Source organism: Schistocerca nitens, chromosome 4 (assembly GCF_023898315.1).
Source record: "Schistocerca nitens isolate TAMUIC-IGC-003100 chromosome 4, iqSchNite1.1, whole genome shotgun sequence".
Classification (NCBI taxonomy): domain Eukaryota; kingdom Metazoa; phylum Arthropoda; class Insecta; order Orthoptera; family Acrididae; genus Schistocerca; species Schistocerca nitens.
This window is the reverse complement of record NC_064617.1, coordinates 555269953-555290038: the sequence shown is the minus strand read 5'-3', so window position 1 is coordinate 555290038 and position 20086 is coordinate 555269953.

Genomic DNA, 20086 nt, shown 5'->3' with positions numbered 1-20086 from the left:
ACCAGAACAAAATGTACAATAATATGAATACTGAACATAAGATATTATGTGACATAAATAAGAAACTTTCAGTTCAAAATGCCCTCATTGTCAGAGCAGACAAAGGTAACACAGCTGTTGTCATGTATGAATCAGACTATATTAGCAAAACTTGTGAATTCTTCAGAAATAATAATATAAAGGAAATAGCATATGACCCTACTCCCAAATTCCATGATAAAATTAAAAAGTTACTTAAAAACTGCAACTTCTTGTTGACACCATTAGAAGCAAAGCACTGTATAGTGATGAACCCTTCAGCACCAAAACTGAGAACACAGCCTAAGATCCACAAACCAGAATGTCCTATACGTCCCATTGTGAACTCTATCAATAGCCCAAGCTATAAAATCACCAAAAAACTTAATGATATTATCCGCAAGGCATATGTATTTGAAAATAACTACTCCATTAAAAACAGTTATGAGCTCATCAATAGTATAAAAGATATCCCCATCCCAGTCACAGCTAAATTTGCATCTCTTGACATAGTAAACCTATATACAAACATACCCATCAAGGAAACAATTAGTTTAATAAGAAATAACTTACTGAAACATGGGACAATGGGGAGAGCTGAAATCTATGAACTCATAGAGATCCTGGAACTCATATTGTCACACAACTACTTCCTGTTCAACAACAAGTTTTACATTCAGGAAGACGGACTGGCAATGGGTAGTAGTCTTGCAGGCTTGCTAGCAGACATATATATCAATAACCTTGAAAATAACTTTTTCAGGTCCCAAACACAACTAAAAGATAAGCTGCTTTATTACAAACGCTATGTTGATGACACACTCATTCTGTTCAATGGAGCAATAGAAGAAATAAATAATCTAGCCAAAGAACTTAATAAAATACACAATAAAATCCAATTCACAGTAGAACATGAAACACCAGAAGGCATTAACTATCTTGATCTAACAATCTCAAATAAAAATCAGAAGCATAAATTTCAAATCTTCAGAAAGCCAACAACCACCAATGTTACCATACACAAATCCTCTTGCCATCCAGAGCAACATAAAAAAGCATTCTTCAGAACAATGGTTAATCGCATGCTGAAAATCCCAATGGATACAAATGAAAGGCAAAAAGAAACAGAAATTATTAAATCAATTGCCTCCACCAATGGGTACAACCCTGCAATAATAGATAAACTAATCCATACAGCAAAACTAAATCAACCTACTGCTGAACAACCACCCACAAACAAGAAAACCACATTTGTAAGCCTGCCTTTCCTAGGGAAGATTTCTCACCAAATTGCCAACCTCTTCAAGACATACAACATAAAAATAAGTTTCTTCACCACCAACAAAGTACAAAATCAAATCATACACACCACCAAAACCACTATACAAAAATATCAAAAGTCAGGTGTGTACAAGCTCACTTGCAACTCATGTCCAAGCTTCTACATTGGACAAACTGGTAGAAGCTTCACAACAAGATATAAAGAACACATGGATGCACTCCGTCTTAACAACCTGAACAAGTCCAGCTTTGCCTCACATCTTGCCCAACACAATCATTCTGCAAACAACATAGAACAGAATCTCCGAATACTACATTTTGCCAACAAAGGCACAATACTTGACCTTCTTGAAGAAACTGAAATATTTGTCTACACAAATACAGCACCTGACTGCCTACTTAATGATCAAACTGAACTGAGAAACAAATTTTTCCTTCAGAACTTTGAAGATCTACTAGTTCAAAACAAGTAACCAACCAATAAAACATACACCAGCTCCCCAACCCCTCCCCCTCCCAATGACCCCCCCCCACCTCTCCTTACATCCTAACCACACTGGTGTCAATGTAATATACTACCACAGAATAAGACATGTACCATATCTCTAAATGTTAAAGCCCTCCATTGCTAACATAAATCAGTACTTTATACATATTAATTCTAGCTGGAACAAACATAAGCTGCCTTTACCAATATCCCAGATCACTCTAATATTAGAATAAAATTAGTCAACAGCTAAAGAATTTTGTTCATGTTTAGTATAAAAAAAAAAACTGCCTGTAACATACAAATAGAAATAACATAACAGATCACCGAAATTTATTCTTGTAGTAATTTATTATTAGTTTCTCTAGTGCTCTCATGTTATCACCAATCTGATGAAAAAACTTGCCCTTATATCGACTTTAACACATGTAAAGAACAACAAATTTCATCTCTGTACAAAGTAGGCTTATGCCATATCTCTCTGTCAAGATCTTTGTCATAAGCAACAGTTGTAAAGCGCATGCTGGATGCTGGTGAAGTGTCACTGTTAAAGTGTGAACTAATATAGCTTGTGTGAAAGTGTTCTGGACTTCAAAATGGATGCAGACAGATACGAAAAAAGCCGCCTATACTGTCGCAGTAAGTAAAAACTAAATTCACACCCATATCGACAGATAATCTATAGTCATGGCGATACATTAAAGTGTGACCCATCTTTCTGCCATAGAACCAGCACCCAGCATTATGCTACTACCAATAATGATGTAGCTTCCCGGATTCTCCCGAAATCATCTGAAGATGAACCTGAAAGGGTTCGAAAACCGGTTAATGTAATAAAGCATTACTAATGAAAAAAGTGACTGGTTGCAGTTGTGTATAATTTATTTACATTAATATACAGTCACGGTTCTAAAATATCCGTAATGGATAAGCATAATCTGTTGATACCACGCCAGGTAATTAGAACAATGCGCGAATTTCGGCAATGTAAACTTAAACTAACGAAAACAATCCTTGCAATAAAATTTAACAAAAAAAAAATGTCTCTCAGAAAACGTGACTCCAAATTATATCAGAATAAAAATAACGAGTCAAAGTATGTCAGCCAAGATAGCAAAAGCACGATGTGAAATTATTTGGTTAAAAACTGAAATAAGGTCTCTTTACAAAAAGAAAGATCTGCTCAATTCAAAGCTGTATAATATGCACTTAGAACTTAGCCATAAACTTGTTGCTCATGTCTTCATGGTCTTCCTAGACTATGTCAATATATATGTAAACAAAGAACGTATTATCATCTCACATAGACACGAGAAAAAGATAAATGCTCTAATTTCAAAGAATGCAGTGAAGTCCCCCAGTATCTCTTCTGAAACAGAACATAAGTTTTTTGATAAAGTGATAAATACTACAGAAATATGCTTCAGTAGTAATGAATTAAAGCTGTTAAACAAAGGCCTTAAGCACAACATTGCCCCCTCACTAAATAAAAGCAACATTAAAGACCTCATAGTTAACACAAAAATTGCATGTACAGCAGCTAAACTAAAACACAATGAACAAAATGCTGTAGCTCATAAGGCAAACAACATCATTATGAGGAACATTCACCAGAACAAAATGTACAATAATATGAATACTGAACATAAGATATTATGTGACATAAATAAGAAACTTTCAGTTCAAAATGCCCTCATTGTCAGAGCAGACAAAGGTAACACAGCTGTTGTCATGTATGAATCAGACTATATTAGCAAAACTTGTGAATTCTTCAGAAATAATAATATAAAGGAAATAGCATATGACCCTACTCCCAAATTCCATGATAAAATTAAAAAGTTACTTAAAAACTGCAACTTCTTGTTGACACCATTAGAAGCAAAGCACTGTATAGTGATGAACCCTTCAGCACCAAAACTGAGATCACAGCCTAAGATCCACAAACCAGAATGTCCGATACGTCCCATTGTGAACTCTATCAATAGCCCAAGCTATAAAATCACCAAAAAACTTAATGATATTATCCGCAAGGCATATGTATTTGAAAATAACTACTCCATTAAAAACAGTTATGAGCTCATCAATAGTATAAAAGATATCCCCATCCCAGTCACAGCTAAATTTGCATCTCTTGACATAGTAAACCTATATACAAACATACCCATCAAGGAAACAATTAGTTTAATAAGAAATAACTTACTGAAACATGGGACAATGGGGAGAGCTGAAATCTATGAACTCATAGAGATCCTGGAACTCATATTGTCACACAACTACTTCCTGTTCAACAACAAGTTTTACATTCAGGAAGACGGACTGGCAATGGGTAGTAGTCTTGCAGGCTTGCTAGCAGACATATATATCAATAACCTTGAAAATAACTTTTTCAGGTCCCAAACACAACTAAAAGATAAGCTGCTTTATTACAAACGCTATGTTGATGACACACTCATTCTGTTCAATGGAGCAACAGAAGAAATAAATAATCTAGCCAAAGAACTTAATAAAATACACAATAAAATCCAATTCACAGTAGAACATGAAACACCAGAAGGCATTAACTATCTTGATCTAACAATCTCAAATAAAAATCAGAAGCATAAATTTCAAATCTTCAGAAAGCCAACAACCACCAATGTTACCATACACAAATCCTCTTGCCATCCAGACCAACATAAAAAAGCATTCTTCAGAACAATGGTTAATCGCATGCTGAAAATCCCAATGGATACAAATGAAAGGCAAAAAGAAACAGAAATTATTAAATCAATTGCCTCCACCAATGGGTACAACCCCGCAATAATAGATAAACTAATCCATACAGCAAAACTAAATCAACCTACTGCTGAACAACCACCCACAAACAAGAAAACCACATTTGTAAGCCTGCCTTTCCTAGGGAAGATTTCTCACCAAATTGCCAACCTCTTCAAGACATACAACATAAAAATAAGTTTCTTCACCACCAACAAAGTACAAAATCAAATCATACACACCACCAAAACCACTATACAAAAATATCAAAAGTCAGGTGTGTACAAGCTCACTTGCAACTCATGTCCAAGCTTCTACATTGGACAAACTGGTAGAAGCTTCACAACAAGATATAAAGAACACATGGATGCACTCCGTCTTAACAACCTGAACAAGTCCAGCTTTGCCTCACATCTTGCCCAACACAATCATTCTGCAAACAACATAGAACAGAATCTCTGAATACTACATTTTGCCAACAAAGGCACAATACTTGACCTTCTTGAAGAAATTGAAATATTTGTCTACACAAATACAGCACCTGACTGCCTACTTAATGATCAAACTGAACTGAGAAACAAATTTTTCCTTCAGAACTTTGAAGATCTACTAGTTCAAAACAAGTAACCACCCAATAAAACATACACCAGCTCCCCAACCCCCCCCCCCCTCCCAATGACCCCCCCCCACCTCTCCTTACATCCTAACCACACTGGTGTCAATGTAATATACTACCACAGAATAAGACATGTACCATATCTCTAAATGTTAAAGCCCTCCATTGCTAACATAAATCAGTACTTTATACATATTAATTCTAGCTGGAACAAACATAAGCTGCCTTTACCAATATCCCAGATCACTCTAATATTAGAATAAAATTAGTCAACAGCTAAAGAATTTTGTTCATGTTTAGTATAAAAAAAAAACTGCCTGTAACATACAAATAGAAATAACATAACAGATCACCGAAATTTATTCTTGTAGTAATTTATTATTAGTTTCTCTAGTGCTCTCATGTTATCACCAATCTGATGAAAAAACTTGCCCTTATATCGACTTTAACACATGTAAAGAACAACAAATTTCATCTCTGTACAAAGTAGGCTTATGCCATATCTCTCTGTCAAGATCTTTGTCATAAGCAACAGTTGTAAAGCGCATGCTGGATGCTGGTGAAGTGTCACTGTTAAAGTGTGAACTAATATAGCTTGTGTGAAAGTGTTCTGGACTTCAAAATGGATGCAGACAGATACGAAAAAAGCCGCCTATACTGTCGCAGTAAGTAAAAACTAAATTCACACCCATATCGACAGATAATCTATAGTCATGGCGATACATTAAAGTGTGACCCATCTTTCTGCCATAGAACCAGCACCCAGCATTATGCTACTACCAATAATGATGTAGCTTCCCGGATTCTCCCGAAATCATCTGAAGATGAACCTGAAAGGGTTCGAAAACCGGTTAATGTAATAAAGCATTACTAATGAAAAAAGTGACTGGTTGCAGTTGTGTATAATTTATTTACATTAATATACAGTCACGGTTCTAAAATATCCGTAATGGATAAGCATAACTAAATCTCTATCTTACATCATTATTAATTCGTACACTTTGGTCTTGGTCTTTCACCCTTATTGTTCCCTCTAGCCTCTTGCACGTATTGTAATTTACCCGTCTTCCTCGATGGCTTACTCCTATTTTTCTCAGAATTTCAAACATATTGCACTATTTGACATTTCGAAACCTTTTTCCAGGTCGACAAATTCTATGAACGTGTCTTAATCTTTCTTTAGTCTTGCTTCCATTATCGTCGACAACATCAGACCTTCCTCTCTGGTGCCTTTACCTTTCCTAAAACCAAACTTATCGTCATCTAATACATCCTCAATTTTCTTTTCCATTATTCTGTATATTGTTCTTGTCAGCGACTTGCATACTTGAGCTGTTAAGTTGATTCTGCGATAATTCTCGCACTTAATCAGTTCTTGCAGTCTTAAGAAATATGTGATTTATGTTTTCCCGAAAGTCTGGCTGTGCATTGCCAGTTTCAAATGTTCTATACACACCAAGTTGAATAGTCTTTTTGTTGCCGCTTCTACCCGCTGATTTTAAAAATTCTGCCTATTCCTTCTGCCTTGTTTAATCGTAAGTCTTCCAAAGCTCTTTTGATTCCGATTCTAATACTGGGTTCTGTGTCTCATCTATATCGACTCCTGATTCTTCTTCCATCACGTCATCAGACAAGTCGTCTCCCTCACAGAGGCCTTCAGTGTACTCTTTCCACCTATCTCCTCTCTTTCCTGCATTTAACGGTGGAATTCCCATTGCATTCTTAATGTTACCACACCTGTTTTTAACTGCCGAAAGTTGCTTTGAAGTTTTTTATGCTGAGCCATACCTTCCGACATTCATTTCTTTTTCGATTTCATCACATTTTTCTTGCAGCCATTTCGCTTTAGCTTCCCTAGACATTCGATTAATTTCATTCCTAAGTGACTTTTATTTGTGTATTCCTGAATTTCCCTGAACGTTTTCTTATATCCATCTTTCATCGATCAATTGAAGTATTTCTGTAGTTATCCATGGTTTCTGTGTAGTTACCTCCCTTGTACCTACTGTTTCCTTTCCGACTTCTGTGATTGCAATCATTAGGACTGTCCATTCGTCTTCAACTGAAGTCCTTAGGGAGCTATTCCTTGTCGCATTATCTACAGCGTTAGAGAACTTCAAGCGTATTTCTTCATTTCTTAGTACTTTCGCATCCCATTGATTATTCCTGGCGTCTCTTAAACTTCAAACTACTCTTCACCACTATTAAATTGTGATCTGAGTCTATGTCTGCTTCTGGGTACGCGTTACAATCCAGTGTCTGATTTAGGAATCTCTACTTGACCATAATCTAATCTAAGTGAAACCTTCCCGGATCTCCCGGCCTCCTGCTCTCGTGATTCTTGAAGAGAGTATTCGCTGTTACTAGCTGAACTCAATTAGTCTTGCTCCTCTGTCATTCCTAGTACCAAGCTCTCATTCTCCTGTAATCCTTTCTTCTACTCCTTCCCCTACAATAGCATTCCAGTCCCACATGACTACTAGATTTTCATCTCCCTTGACGTTCTGCATTACCCGTTCAGTATCCTCCTATTCTTTCTCTGCCTCTGAGCATGCGACGTTGACATGTCAGTGTTGGTTTGCTGTCGCTTCTGATGGAACAACGCTATCACTGAACTGTTTAGTCACTCACTCTCTGACATTCTTTCCTATTCATTATGAATCCTACTCCTCTTACAGGATTTTCTGCTGCTGTTGACATTACACTATGTTCATCCGACGAGAAATCCATGTCTCATTTCCATTTCTCTTCACTGATCGCCACTGTATCCCCACTAGCATTAGGATAATGTGGTTTGCCTTTGTTTATTGAATTACTCAGGGCACCAGTGTGTGTCTCATTTTCTGTAAATGCCTCAAATTCTGGCTCCTACTTTTTGGACTTACATTGACCAAACTTCGGTCAAATTAGAAAACTGCTTTACGCAGTTACAAAGGTATTCGCTCATAATAAGTTGTGCTTCAACAATCCACAGTGTATTTCTGATTACTCTAAAACACATGTCGGCAGTACAGTCTGTATCCGTGTACGCGGTTTTTTTTGTTTGTTAATGAATATATGAAGTGCGTAATGTTTGTCTCAGGCCAATTTACAGTGTGATGTGTTGCTGAGCAAATGATTTAACCTACAAAACCAGTACTCAGTTGTCATAATGAAATCAATATCTCTGAAATTTACGGAGTCTCGTTAGCACCGACTTATATAAACATAAAATTCCCTATGCAAATAAACAATGAAATAAATTTTCCTTAGCTCTAGAGTCGCAACGGATGTAATGTTGGTATTCTCTTCTCTCCACAGTACGCATAGAAAATATTCAATCTTGGCACAGCGAAGTGCAATGCTAGCCGTAAAACTGCTTCATACAAATAATATCAGTAGATTAGCTGATGAATGAATAACCTTGCAAATGTTCAGTAAAAATACTGGATATTGGCTCAGCGCTATGCAGTGCTGCCAACAGTGAAGCTGTTACAAGCATTAACACTTTTCTGATTCTAGCACATATCTTTTTTTTTACTCTGATTGAAAAATGATTTCTTCAAAAAAATTTTCATTGGATTTAAGTAAATACGACATGGAAAAGGATGAAGTACTGATAAGGGAATATCCTAAGAACAAATGCTTCAGTTTTAAAATTGTATTCAAAATGAAAGTTTCTCCTTCACAAAATCTGATATGAAACATTTTACATTAACTTGAGAATCAGTGAACTTAGCTGTTCAACAATTCTCACTTACTGTCGTAATTAAAAACACTTGGATTATTACATGACAAACGTCTGACACCGTTTGGCAGAAAAGATTCAAAAATTTAACTTCTCTGTATCAGGAGTACAAAACATATAAAATATTACCAATCAGGTATACCCAATCAACCTATACATTAAACCTAACGGAAAATACTTGGTTCCAACATCCAAGGATCGCTTCATTTTATAAAAACTGTATTATGCGGCGTCCATAGACTAACAACTAAATTCTCATAGTATCATTTAAGCCTTACATCCTACCTGTAACAGAGTACAACGACAACTGCTACTGCTCCCTGTGCGCTCCTACTTACAATCGATTCTGCCACTCAGGTAACATCTTTGGTTCAGTGGTGTCAAAAATACAATCTCTTCTACATATGAGAATCGTTTTAGGTTATTTTTCACGAATTATGTTACAAAATCGGGCTCCTCGTACAAGTGGACCCCTCACACATCCAAACGGTACGGCATATTTAACAAACCACGCTGGGACAGATAGACCAGTAAACCACTAGACAGACAAGAGTAAGCAGTGACGGTGAAGACAGTTTAATATGCTCTCTGCTGGCTCCACTACTGAACGCTTGCAGCCAGCAAAAACGAGAATCAGCTCGTGAGATACACCCGGTAGAGGTCGGGGACTGCTACCGAATGAGATATGTCGCGCAAAGGAAAGAAGTACATCGTCCCCAGTTGCAGAATACGAGAAAAATATTCTTTGAGTCAGAGTACGCTGCTAGGAAATGAAGTAAAAGGAACATGGAGAGAGTTTGCGGAACAGTATTAGTTTACATGGTTATATATTCTATGCAGTCATGATAAATTTCATGTCCAGAAGGAGAATATCACCAAGTACTGTCTGCTTTATCGCGCACACAAGAAGTACTGAAGAAAGTAGGTGATCATTCATGTCCTAGAGATGCCAACAACATTAAGATGCTGAATTGTGCTTTGTTTGTTGAAGGAGTAACACAACGGCGATGACATAAAAAATTAACATATACCGTTGCAAGAAAGAGAAGAAACTTCAGTGTTCAATGTCAACCCCATTATTCAGTTGTGCGTGCTGAGATTTGTTGAGGAAATACACCCATGTAAATCCTGTTATTTTAGTGCTGAGAAAGGCCTCGAAAGTAAACGTGGAGATTGCCTCGTTCGTTGAGGCAACATAAATCATGAGTATGTATCCCTCCTCTGGGTGAGCAGGAGGCGTGTGTAAATTCGATAGGAACCTCTTCCTTAAGTGCAGTTTTGCTCTACTAGTGTTTAGATCAATCGAAGAGTTTAGTTTTGTGTTAGAGAACAAAGCTGTCTAAGCGAGATTTCCCATTTCAGAGAACCTGAGAAACTACGTCACATCTTTATGGAGATGAAACCTCTTAAGAGAACTTTCATCAGAAGCCAAAGCAATGCAACCGTTCTGAATGTAAAAATGAGCATTCAGCCGGAAATGAACTACTATACATGTTGTTCTCCATCAGTTTACTTGGCTGCCTGTCTCCGAAATCTTGGTTTCTTCCAGGACGAATGGAAAAGGGGAAAAATTCATTATTCTGGGGAGAAAATCCATAAAAATTACTTTGATGATCGTGCCTAGCTTACCACTGTGACGACAGAAGGGACGTGAAGCCAGATAATGTGCTCTTCTTCAAATTCGGAATTTTACAGGTCTTTGAATATCTGCTTTTCTTCATAACTGTTGTTAAGTATTACTATTCTTTGTTTATTATTACCTAGACGTTGACCTATGTACTCTGCCAAATGTAAATTCTGATTGCATTTACACTCAAAGTACACTGGTGACCAAGATTAAAGCATCTAACCGCTATTTTTCCGTCCTGTGTTTAATTCACGATCTAACGATACAAAGTGTAAACCAGATATCCGTACGATCGTGTTCTGCACGGAAGATAGCATTCCGGTCAGTGGACAACCATGCCAACGATGACGTCAGGGCACCTATGAAGCGAGGTATTGTTTTCCAGGTAGCCCCACACCCACAATCGCTGTGTACACAGTCACAGACGATGCAGTATGGCACAGAGAAGATGCCTACCAGGCCATTTGCGGTGGAGGGCCATAGAAAGAAATGAAACAGGACAGTCCCAAACTGATTTGGCCCGATGGCTTCATGTGAATCGTTCTGTTGTTTCTCGGATGTGGCGACAGTTTATAGGGACCGTAACTGTATCCCAAGAGAAGGGCAGGGCCTGTCACGTGTGACTTCAGAAGAGAGGACCGTTATTTGGCTAAAAGGGCACGACAGTACCACCTTAGCAATGCACAGCAACTGGCATGGTAGATCGCAGCATCCACTGGACGCGTTGTATCGAGGCAAACAGTGTGCAGAAGGCTTCGGCAGAGTGGTCTGTATTGTCGGAGACCTGCTGTATGTCTACCTCTGAAGTGTCTTCACGGAAGACAACGTCTAGAGTGGAGTAATCAACATGCCACTTGAACGGTCGAACATGGGCCAATATTGTTTTCACAAATGAGTCTCGATTTAGTCTGAAAAGTGATTCTCCATGGATTCGCATCTGGAGGGAACGTGGAACATGATTTCGCCAAACAAACATTGTGAAAAGAGACCGATATCGAAGAGGATCCCCCCGTGGTGGGGTGGTGTGGGCAGGGATTATTTACCACTCGAACTCCTCTTCATGAAATTGTATGAGTGAATCGCCATGGTTTAACTGTTGACGGGTGTCGTGACGAGATCTTGGGATCTCATCTGCGGTTGTCGCGAGGTGCTGTGGGCCCAGACTTCGTACAGATGGACGATAACGCTCGACCTCATAGAGCACGATGGTTGAAGTTTTTTGGAAGCGCAAGTATTGCACGCTTAGCGTGACCTGCTCGCTCTCCCGATTTGAATCCAATAGAGCAAGTCTGGGATGTATTAGGAAGACGGTTTGCATCACATCAGCATCCATCAATAATTCTCCAAGACTGTGAGCAGCTCTACAGGAAGAATGGGCATTATTGCCTCAACATGAAACTGATGACATCATTCACAGCATGCCCCGTCGTTTTCAGGCCTGTATTGCTGCCAGAGGTGGTCACATCCCATACTGGGCACATTAAGCAGTTGTCGGAAACTGTGGAAATCTGTTAAGTAGGAAAAAACGGAGAACATTTTCGTCTACCGTTATGCAAGTTGCAGTTGTTTATGTTCTGTATTCTTTTCATTGTTTCTACTTTACTATCACTTATTTTTACTGTTTGTCGGCAAAATAAACGCAATCTTGCAAAATCTGCGTTTGTTGCTTTAATTTTAGTCACCAGTGTATTTAATGTAAGAATGAAGTATTTGACTAACATTTTTCCGAATACTTTCGTAACTGCAGTATCCAATTTAGACTTAGTTAAAAACTGCTTTGCATGGGTAAGAGACCTTCAGTCTCAAGAGTGCTAAAGGAATGAAAGCACGTATTGATTTTAAGGAATACTATCAGTCACTTTACTAATTCTTACCTCTGTGGTTATAGCAGTAGCTCTCCACTAACTGTAAGGTACTTGACTCAGTTTAGGCGGAGTATGTGTTTCTTTTTGCACGTAAGTGTTGAGGTGCACCCGTGGTCTAGGAGTAGCGTCTTTGACTTAATCAGAACTTACTCGGTCCCAGACTGGAACAGAGTCACTGCTTTAACTGTGAATAAAAACCATCCGCAACAGCGGCCGAAGACTTCCGGCATAAGAAGTCACCGTTGCTCTTCCAGCGGTCTTGTCAAAGAGGGTGGAGGAGCGGACTCAGGTTCAGGACACTCTCTTGCCCTTGGGATATGAAACTGCTCCTAAAAGACGCAAGAATCAGCAACGATCAACGGCATGAGGATGTGGAAGAAAATCGAAACCACTACATTAAAGACACATCATATGTATCGACAGGACATGTGGCCTGTAACTGAAAAAGTGGCATGATGATTTCTCCATTGGCAAAAGATTCCAGATTAGTGCCCCATTCGGATCTCCGAGAGGGACTGCCAAGTGAGCGGTGACGATGAAAGAAGGATGCAATTACCAAAGACGGGATAACATTCTAAGAGTCGGAGCTTGGAACGTCAGAAGCTTAAACGTAGTAGCTAGAAAATCTGAAAAGAAAATGCAAAGACTCAATCTGGATGTAGCAGGCAACAGTGAAGTGAAATGGAAAGACGGTAAGGATTTCTGGTCAGACGAATATAGGGTCATATCACCAATAGCTGAAAATGGTGTAACGTGAGTAGGATTCGTTAAGAATAGGGAAGTATGAAAGAGCGTGAGCTACTGTGAACAACTCTGTGATAGGGTTGTTCTCATCAGGTTCGATACCAAGCCAACGCCGACAACGGTGGTTCAGATATACGTGCCAACACAGAAAGCAGAAGATGAAGAGGTACAGAAAACATATGAGGATATTAACCGGGTAATTCAGTCTGTAAAGGGAGGTGAAAATCTGATAATCGTGAGGGACTGGAACGCCGCTGTGTAGGATGGAATAGATGAAAGGGCTGAAGGAGAATATGGGCTTGGCGACAGAAATCAGGATTTGTCGACGGTCTGAAATGGCGCAGTATTTTCGAAATTCTTAGAAAAATAGGAGTAAGCTGTACGGAGAGACAAGTAATATACCATGTGTACAAGAATCAAGAGGGAGCAATAACAGTGGAAGACCAAGAATAAAGCGTTCGGTTTTGAAAGGGTGTAAGTCAGGGATGCAATCTTTCATACCTACTGTTTAATCTATGCATCGAAGAAGCAACCAGGGAAACAAAAGGAAGGTTCAAAAGAGGGATTAAAATTCAGGGTACAAGAATCAATGTTAAGATTCACTGATGACATTGCTGTCGTCAGTGAAAATGAATAAGAATTACGCCATCTATTGATTAGAATGAACAGCGTAATGAGTAGAGAATATGGATTGAGAGTAAACCAGAAAAAGACAAAAGTAATGAGAAATAGCAGGAATGAGGATAGCGAGAAACTTAGCAACAAAATTGGTAAACACAAAACAGAGGAAGATAAGAAGTTCTGCTACCTTTGAAGCAAAATAACCCGTGATGGGCGATGCAAGAAGGACATAAAAAGCAAACCAGCACAGGCAAACAGGGCATTTCTGGCCAAGAGAATCTATTGTTATCACACATAGTCCTTAGCCTGCAGAATAAATTCGCGAGAACATACGTCTGGAGTACAGCGCTAGACACTGGGATATCGGAAAAGAAGAGAATTGAAGCATTTGAGATGTGGTGCTACAGAAGAATGTTGAAAATTAGGTGGCCTGTGAGATAAAAAATGAGGAGGTTCTCCGCAGAATCGACGAAGAAAGGAACATGTGGAAAACACTGAAAAGAAGAGGGAGCGGGTTGATAGGACATGTGCTCGGACATCGGGGATTAACCACCAGAGTACTAGAGGGAGCTGTAGAGGGTACTGTAGGGGGGAGCGCACCTGCTGCTCTAAGATGAAGGGGTTTGCAGAGGAGCTGAGTTCGTGGCGGTCTGCATCAAATGAGTCAGATGATCGATGACAAAAAAGACACATTTTAACAAAGTCATGTGCATGGCCATTTCATTGTCCAGAAATTACAGTGCGCACTTCATTCACTTCGTTTCATATTTGTCAGTGTCTTTCTCTTGGTCGAGTCACTCTTTTGGTCATGATCTGGTAAGCTTATGATTCATTACTTGCGATATAAAATTGTTGGTATCATTGTAAAACGTAACTTTAAAATACATACATCTCTGGTAATAATTATTCGTTATTCTTTCATTTAACGCCAGTTTCTGAACTTTTTAAATTACTTTAGTTGTGTTATAGTCAGGAGTATGAAAAAAATTATTACTAGCTACGGTACAAGAAAATGCTTGAAAGTATGAGAGATGCCAGTTTGTCAACTAGTTCTATACGCCCAGAGAGAGCCGGTATATTTAGGAACTTATGGCCTGCTTTTTGTTTTCACATGGTAATAACTGATCGAGTAGTATTACAAATTATACTACACTGTTGACTGACAACCAAGATACCATCATGCGGAGTTTTACTGAAAAATGCTGTTGGCAATTTCTGGTATTGCATAAGCGGGTTGCCTACCTGTATTCTTTTCTGCTCTACTGCCCCCCTCTGGAAATCTGGTTTATCGCAAATGTTTGTTTGAGACTACCTGCGAAGTGACTATTGCTATTTTCCTGTCTGATTGCAGAGAGACCTTTTGTGTTTCCCATTCCTCAGTCGCTAAGTAAACGTACCTAATGCAGTATAGCAGGGTTTCCGAGCTCTCAAACACCGATGAAAGGGAGTCTCTGTCCCGAGAACTTCGTTCAATAACCGGACAACATTGTTCTAAGTATTTTGTGTTTGCCCATTGTCAAGGGAAAGCCGGTCGTCAGCATAAATGCTGTGTACGTGATTGTAACAAGTGCTGTTTCAAAGGTCAGTATTATGTTTAAACAGAAAAAAATTAGACAAGAGAAAGGAAGCAGACACGAAGGACTGCGTCGTCATGTTGGCAACTACTGCTGTCAGCTGAGTGGTTCTGAACAGCACGGAGAGCTAAACCGCAATACAGAAACTACAGAAATAAGGTTCTCTTCTCTATGACTGACACCTATATGTAGCTCTATTCTTCAAAGTATTTTGTATTCAGTCATAATTAACTAATTGGAACAAAGTGGTCTCCATAATAACACAAATCTCGTCAATCCGCTTCTGGAAGCATCAGTCGTGCCAAGCCAATATTGTTCTCTTCAGATGTAATATCACCCAGATGTCTACATCAGAAAATACGTTCATTTTCGGTAATTAACCAAAATTCCATTGGTTTGCAAACGTTTAGATGGGAAGAACGAACAGTGATATTACTAGAACACTTTTCGGCGTTACACTGAATGGGGGCTTAATTAATAATATTAATGAATAAATGCAATAATTTTAGTAGCTGTGTGACCGGTTACGAAGTCTCGTAACTGGTTGGCCCTGACTGCATAAAATAAAAATAAAGAATGACAAGAAATTTCCAATAACACAATTGATTAATTAAGTCCCCTGCAACTATAAAAGCTACGAAACATCAAAGAACAAGTGTAACTGTTCCGTGTGTCGTAGTGTGACTCAACGTACATGTATCTGGCTCGGTTCTTTCTCAATACGACAAAATACTTCAAACGCCATTTACAATGAACTAATTGAAAAACCAGAAATACTATAATTGCACATAGAAACCAGAATTACAAGTCTAATAAATGAACACGAGCCAGATGCTTTGTTGACTGCACCTGTGAGCAACAGGCATTGACATTAAAGAAAACTGTAATACCTTTTACCTCATTATACACTCCTGGAAATGAAAAAAACAACACATTGACACCGGTGTGTCAGACCCACCATACTTGCTCCGGACACTGCGAGAGGGCTGTACAAGCAATGATCACACGCACGGCACAGCGGACACACCAGGAACCGCGGTGTTGGCCATCGAATGGCGCTAGCTGCGCAGCATTTGTGCACCGCCGCCGTCAGTGTCAGCCAGTTTGCCGTGGCATACGGAGCTCCATCGCAGTCTTTAACACTGGTAGCATGCCGCGACAGCGTGGACGTGAACCGTATGTGCAGTTGACGGACTTTGAGCGAGGGCGTATAGTGGGCATGCGGGAGGCCGGGTGGACGTACCGCCGAATTGCTCAACACGTGGGGCGTGAGGTCTCCACAGTACATCGATGTTGTCGCCAGTGGTCGGCGGAAGGTGCACGTGCCCGTCGACCTGGGACCGGACCGCAGCGACGCACGGATGCACGCCAAGACCGTAGGATCCTACGCAGTGCCGTAGGGGACCGCACCGCCACTTCCCAGCAAATTAGGGACACTTGCTCCTGGGGTATCGGCGAGGACCATTCGCAACCGTCTCCATGAAGCTGGGCTACGGTCCCGCACACCGTTAGGCCGTCTTCCGCTCACACCCCAACATCGTGCAGCCCGCCTCCAGTGGTGTCGCGACAGGCGTGAATGGAGGCGTGTCGTCTTCAGCGATGAGAGTCGCTTCTGCCTTGGTGCCAATGATGGTCGTATGCGTGTTTGGCGCCGTGCAGGTGAGCGCCACAATCAGGACTGCATACGACCGAGGCACACAGGGCCAACACCCGGCATCATGGTGTAGGGAGCGATCTCCTACACTGGCCGTACACCACTGGTGATCGTCGAGGGGACACTGAATAGTGCACGGTACATCCAAACCGTCATCGAACCCATCGTTCTACCATTCCTAGACCGGCAAGGGAACTTGCTGTTCCAACAGGACAATGCACGTCCGCATGTATCCCGTGCCACCCAACGTGCTCTAGAAGGTGTAAGTCAACTACCCTGGCCAACAAGATCTCCGGATCTGTCCCCCATTGAGCATGTTTGGGACTGGATGAAGCGTCGTCTCACGCGGTCTGCACGTCCAGCACGAACGCTGGTCCAACTGAGGCGCCAGGTGGAAATGGCATGGCAAGCCGTTCCACAGGACTACATCCAGCATCTCTACGATCGTCTCCATGGGAGAATAGCAGCCTGCATTGCTGCGAAAGGTGGATATACACTGTACTAGTGCCGACATTGTGCATGCTCTGTTGCCTGTGTCTATGTGCCTGTGGTTCTGTCAGTGTGATCATGTGATGTATCTGACCCCAGGAATGTGTCAATAAAGTTTCCCCTTCCTGGGACAATGAATTCACGGTGTTCTTATTTCAATTTCCAGGAGTGTATATTGACGAAAATTGTCCATTACACCAGCATCATAAATCAAAATCCCATCTCCTTTCTCAAATAAACTGTGACAATTGCAACGTCTTCCATCTATACATTACACCAACCGAATAGCATCTACTCTCTCGCCCAACAGAACAATAACGCCCCTCGACATCCTCTCAACTACTACTGCACCAGTGGAGGCGGCGGAATAATAATCTTTGGCGCAGTCTCTGGCGCTGTGACTCAGTGTAGCCTCCTTTCATATGCCCTTCCTCCATGGGCTAGAATTTGGTGGTATTTTTGCCAGCATTGGTGGTGAAAATACCACCAAATTCGTCCAAAAAAAGACAAAAGTAAAAGAGGATATTAATAAGTAAATATCACATAACTAAATAAATTTTGGCTTTGCGCTGACCCTTCAGTAACCTGACATATAAAAATACTGTAAGGAATACAAATGCTTGCATAGATGTGATTTTACATAATAGTTTACGCAAGTATCATTTCTCAGAGTAGTTAAACAGTTCAATCAATGGCACCAGCAATGACGAATAGGTGCAGATAAGAGTCTCATAACATTTCATAAACAGTAAATACACAATAAATCAGTTTACACAAATATTCACATAAAATCTTTTCAATACTTCAATAAACAAGTAGCACTCCTCAGAGTAGTTGACAGTTCCAACAGTAGCACCCAGCAATGCTCAACAGGTGCAAATAGCAGTCCCATAACTTTTCATCAGCAGTATTTGAACATTTCCAACAGTGGCACCCAGCAATGGCGATCAGGTGCAGGCACCAACAAGTGACATCTCATCAGTGGTTGAGCAGTTCCAACAGTGGCACCCAGCAATGGCGAGCAGGTGCAGACAGCAGTCCCATAAAATTCACCAGTAGTAATTAAACAGTTCCAACAGTGGCACGCAGCAATTTTGAACACGTGCAGACAGCAACAAGTGACATCATTTCAGTAGCAGCAGTTCCAACAGCGGCACCCAGCAGTGGCGAGCAGGTGCAGACATCAACAAGTGACATCTCATCAGTGGTTGAGCAGTTCCAACAGTGGCACCCAGCAATGTTGAACAAGTGCAGGTAGCAATCTATAATATTCACCAGCAATAATTAAACAGTTCATCAGAGGTCATCAGCAGAAATTAAACATTTCCAAATGGCACTCATCAATGATAATAGGTGTAAGGACGAACAACAGTTTGAATGCACACACAATTGCTTTTACAGAATTATTATCAATTCTCTTACACTAAACATACAAATTATAATAAACACACTAATGATATCAGATAATTGTCCTATTAACTGTTACAAATACACAAATATCAGTAAACCTATAATATTTATGGGTGTCATTGTAAACCACAACAAATAAGTAAAATAATATTTAGGAGGTAGGTCCTTACCAATTATTTGGGATTAGGAAAGGAAAACACCCTCGGTACCAATTATTTGGGATTAGGAAAGGAAAACACATAAAACACACTCACTCATCTTTCATCCACATACTAAGTACTATTGTGTAATTGAATAGTGTTAACTGTGTAAATGCAATTCTGTCAAAATTTGATGTTTAACACGTGTATCAAATAGTAGTGGCAGCAGTGTATGATAGCCAATAATAGTTAGTCAACGTCATAGTCATCATGTCAAGTCCAATGTTTGTCAAGCCACATCAAAATGTACGGTTGCTGAACAACTGTCAGTTTGCCAAGATACGCAAACACTTCCTCCCCCCCCCCCCAAAAAAAAGTATATACTGCTTATCGATTTAACAATGTGTGTGTGTAGACAATCTTCCTTCCACTGGAATGTTCTAGTCTGCCATCTTCATCGTTCTTGTTCTATATAAACCAACAAAAAAAAAAAAAAAAATGCACCTCACTTACCTTACCTCCACCTAAACTCCAATAATCATCAGCATCACATAATCTCAATACTTCAATAATACCTCTTCAATACGTCGGTACATATAAATCTTATCACCAATATCATTTCACTTCCATAACAATTCTTTCCTCTAGTCAGTCTCCTCGAACAAGTACAGATAAAATCCTAGTGCAAACTTCAATTCATCATCCTATACAATCCAAAGACACGGTGTCCACACACAACCTCTGTGTAATCCACCTGAGCCAAATCTTCAACTCATTATGAATTATAAAATACATTTTGGTTACCTTGTCCATCATAAAATAAAAGAAATACATACATGACCTCTTAACAACCTTCAGTTTGAATAACTTACACTAAGTAGGTGCGAGTACCCAGTGTTAATGATCACATAAGAATTTGAATGAATAAATCGTAATATTTCACAGTGTGTACACCATTTCAAGAATCATGGCAAAACAGAAGCGAACATGTGGGGTATTTCTTTCTGTCAAGTGTCACTTGCTATTTCAATGGCTCACGAAGAATGCAGTGTAATAACTGTCAATGGTCTAAAGCTAGT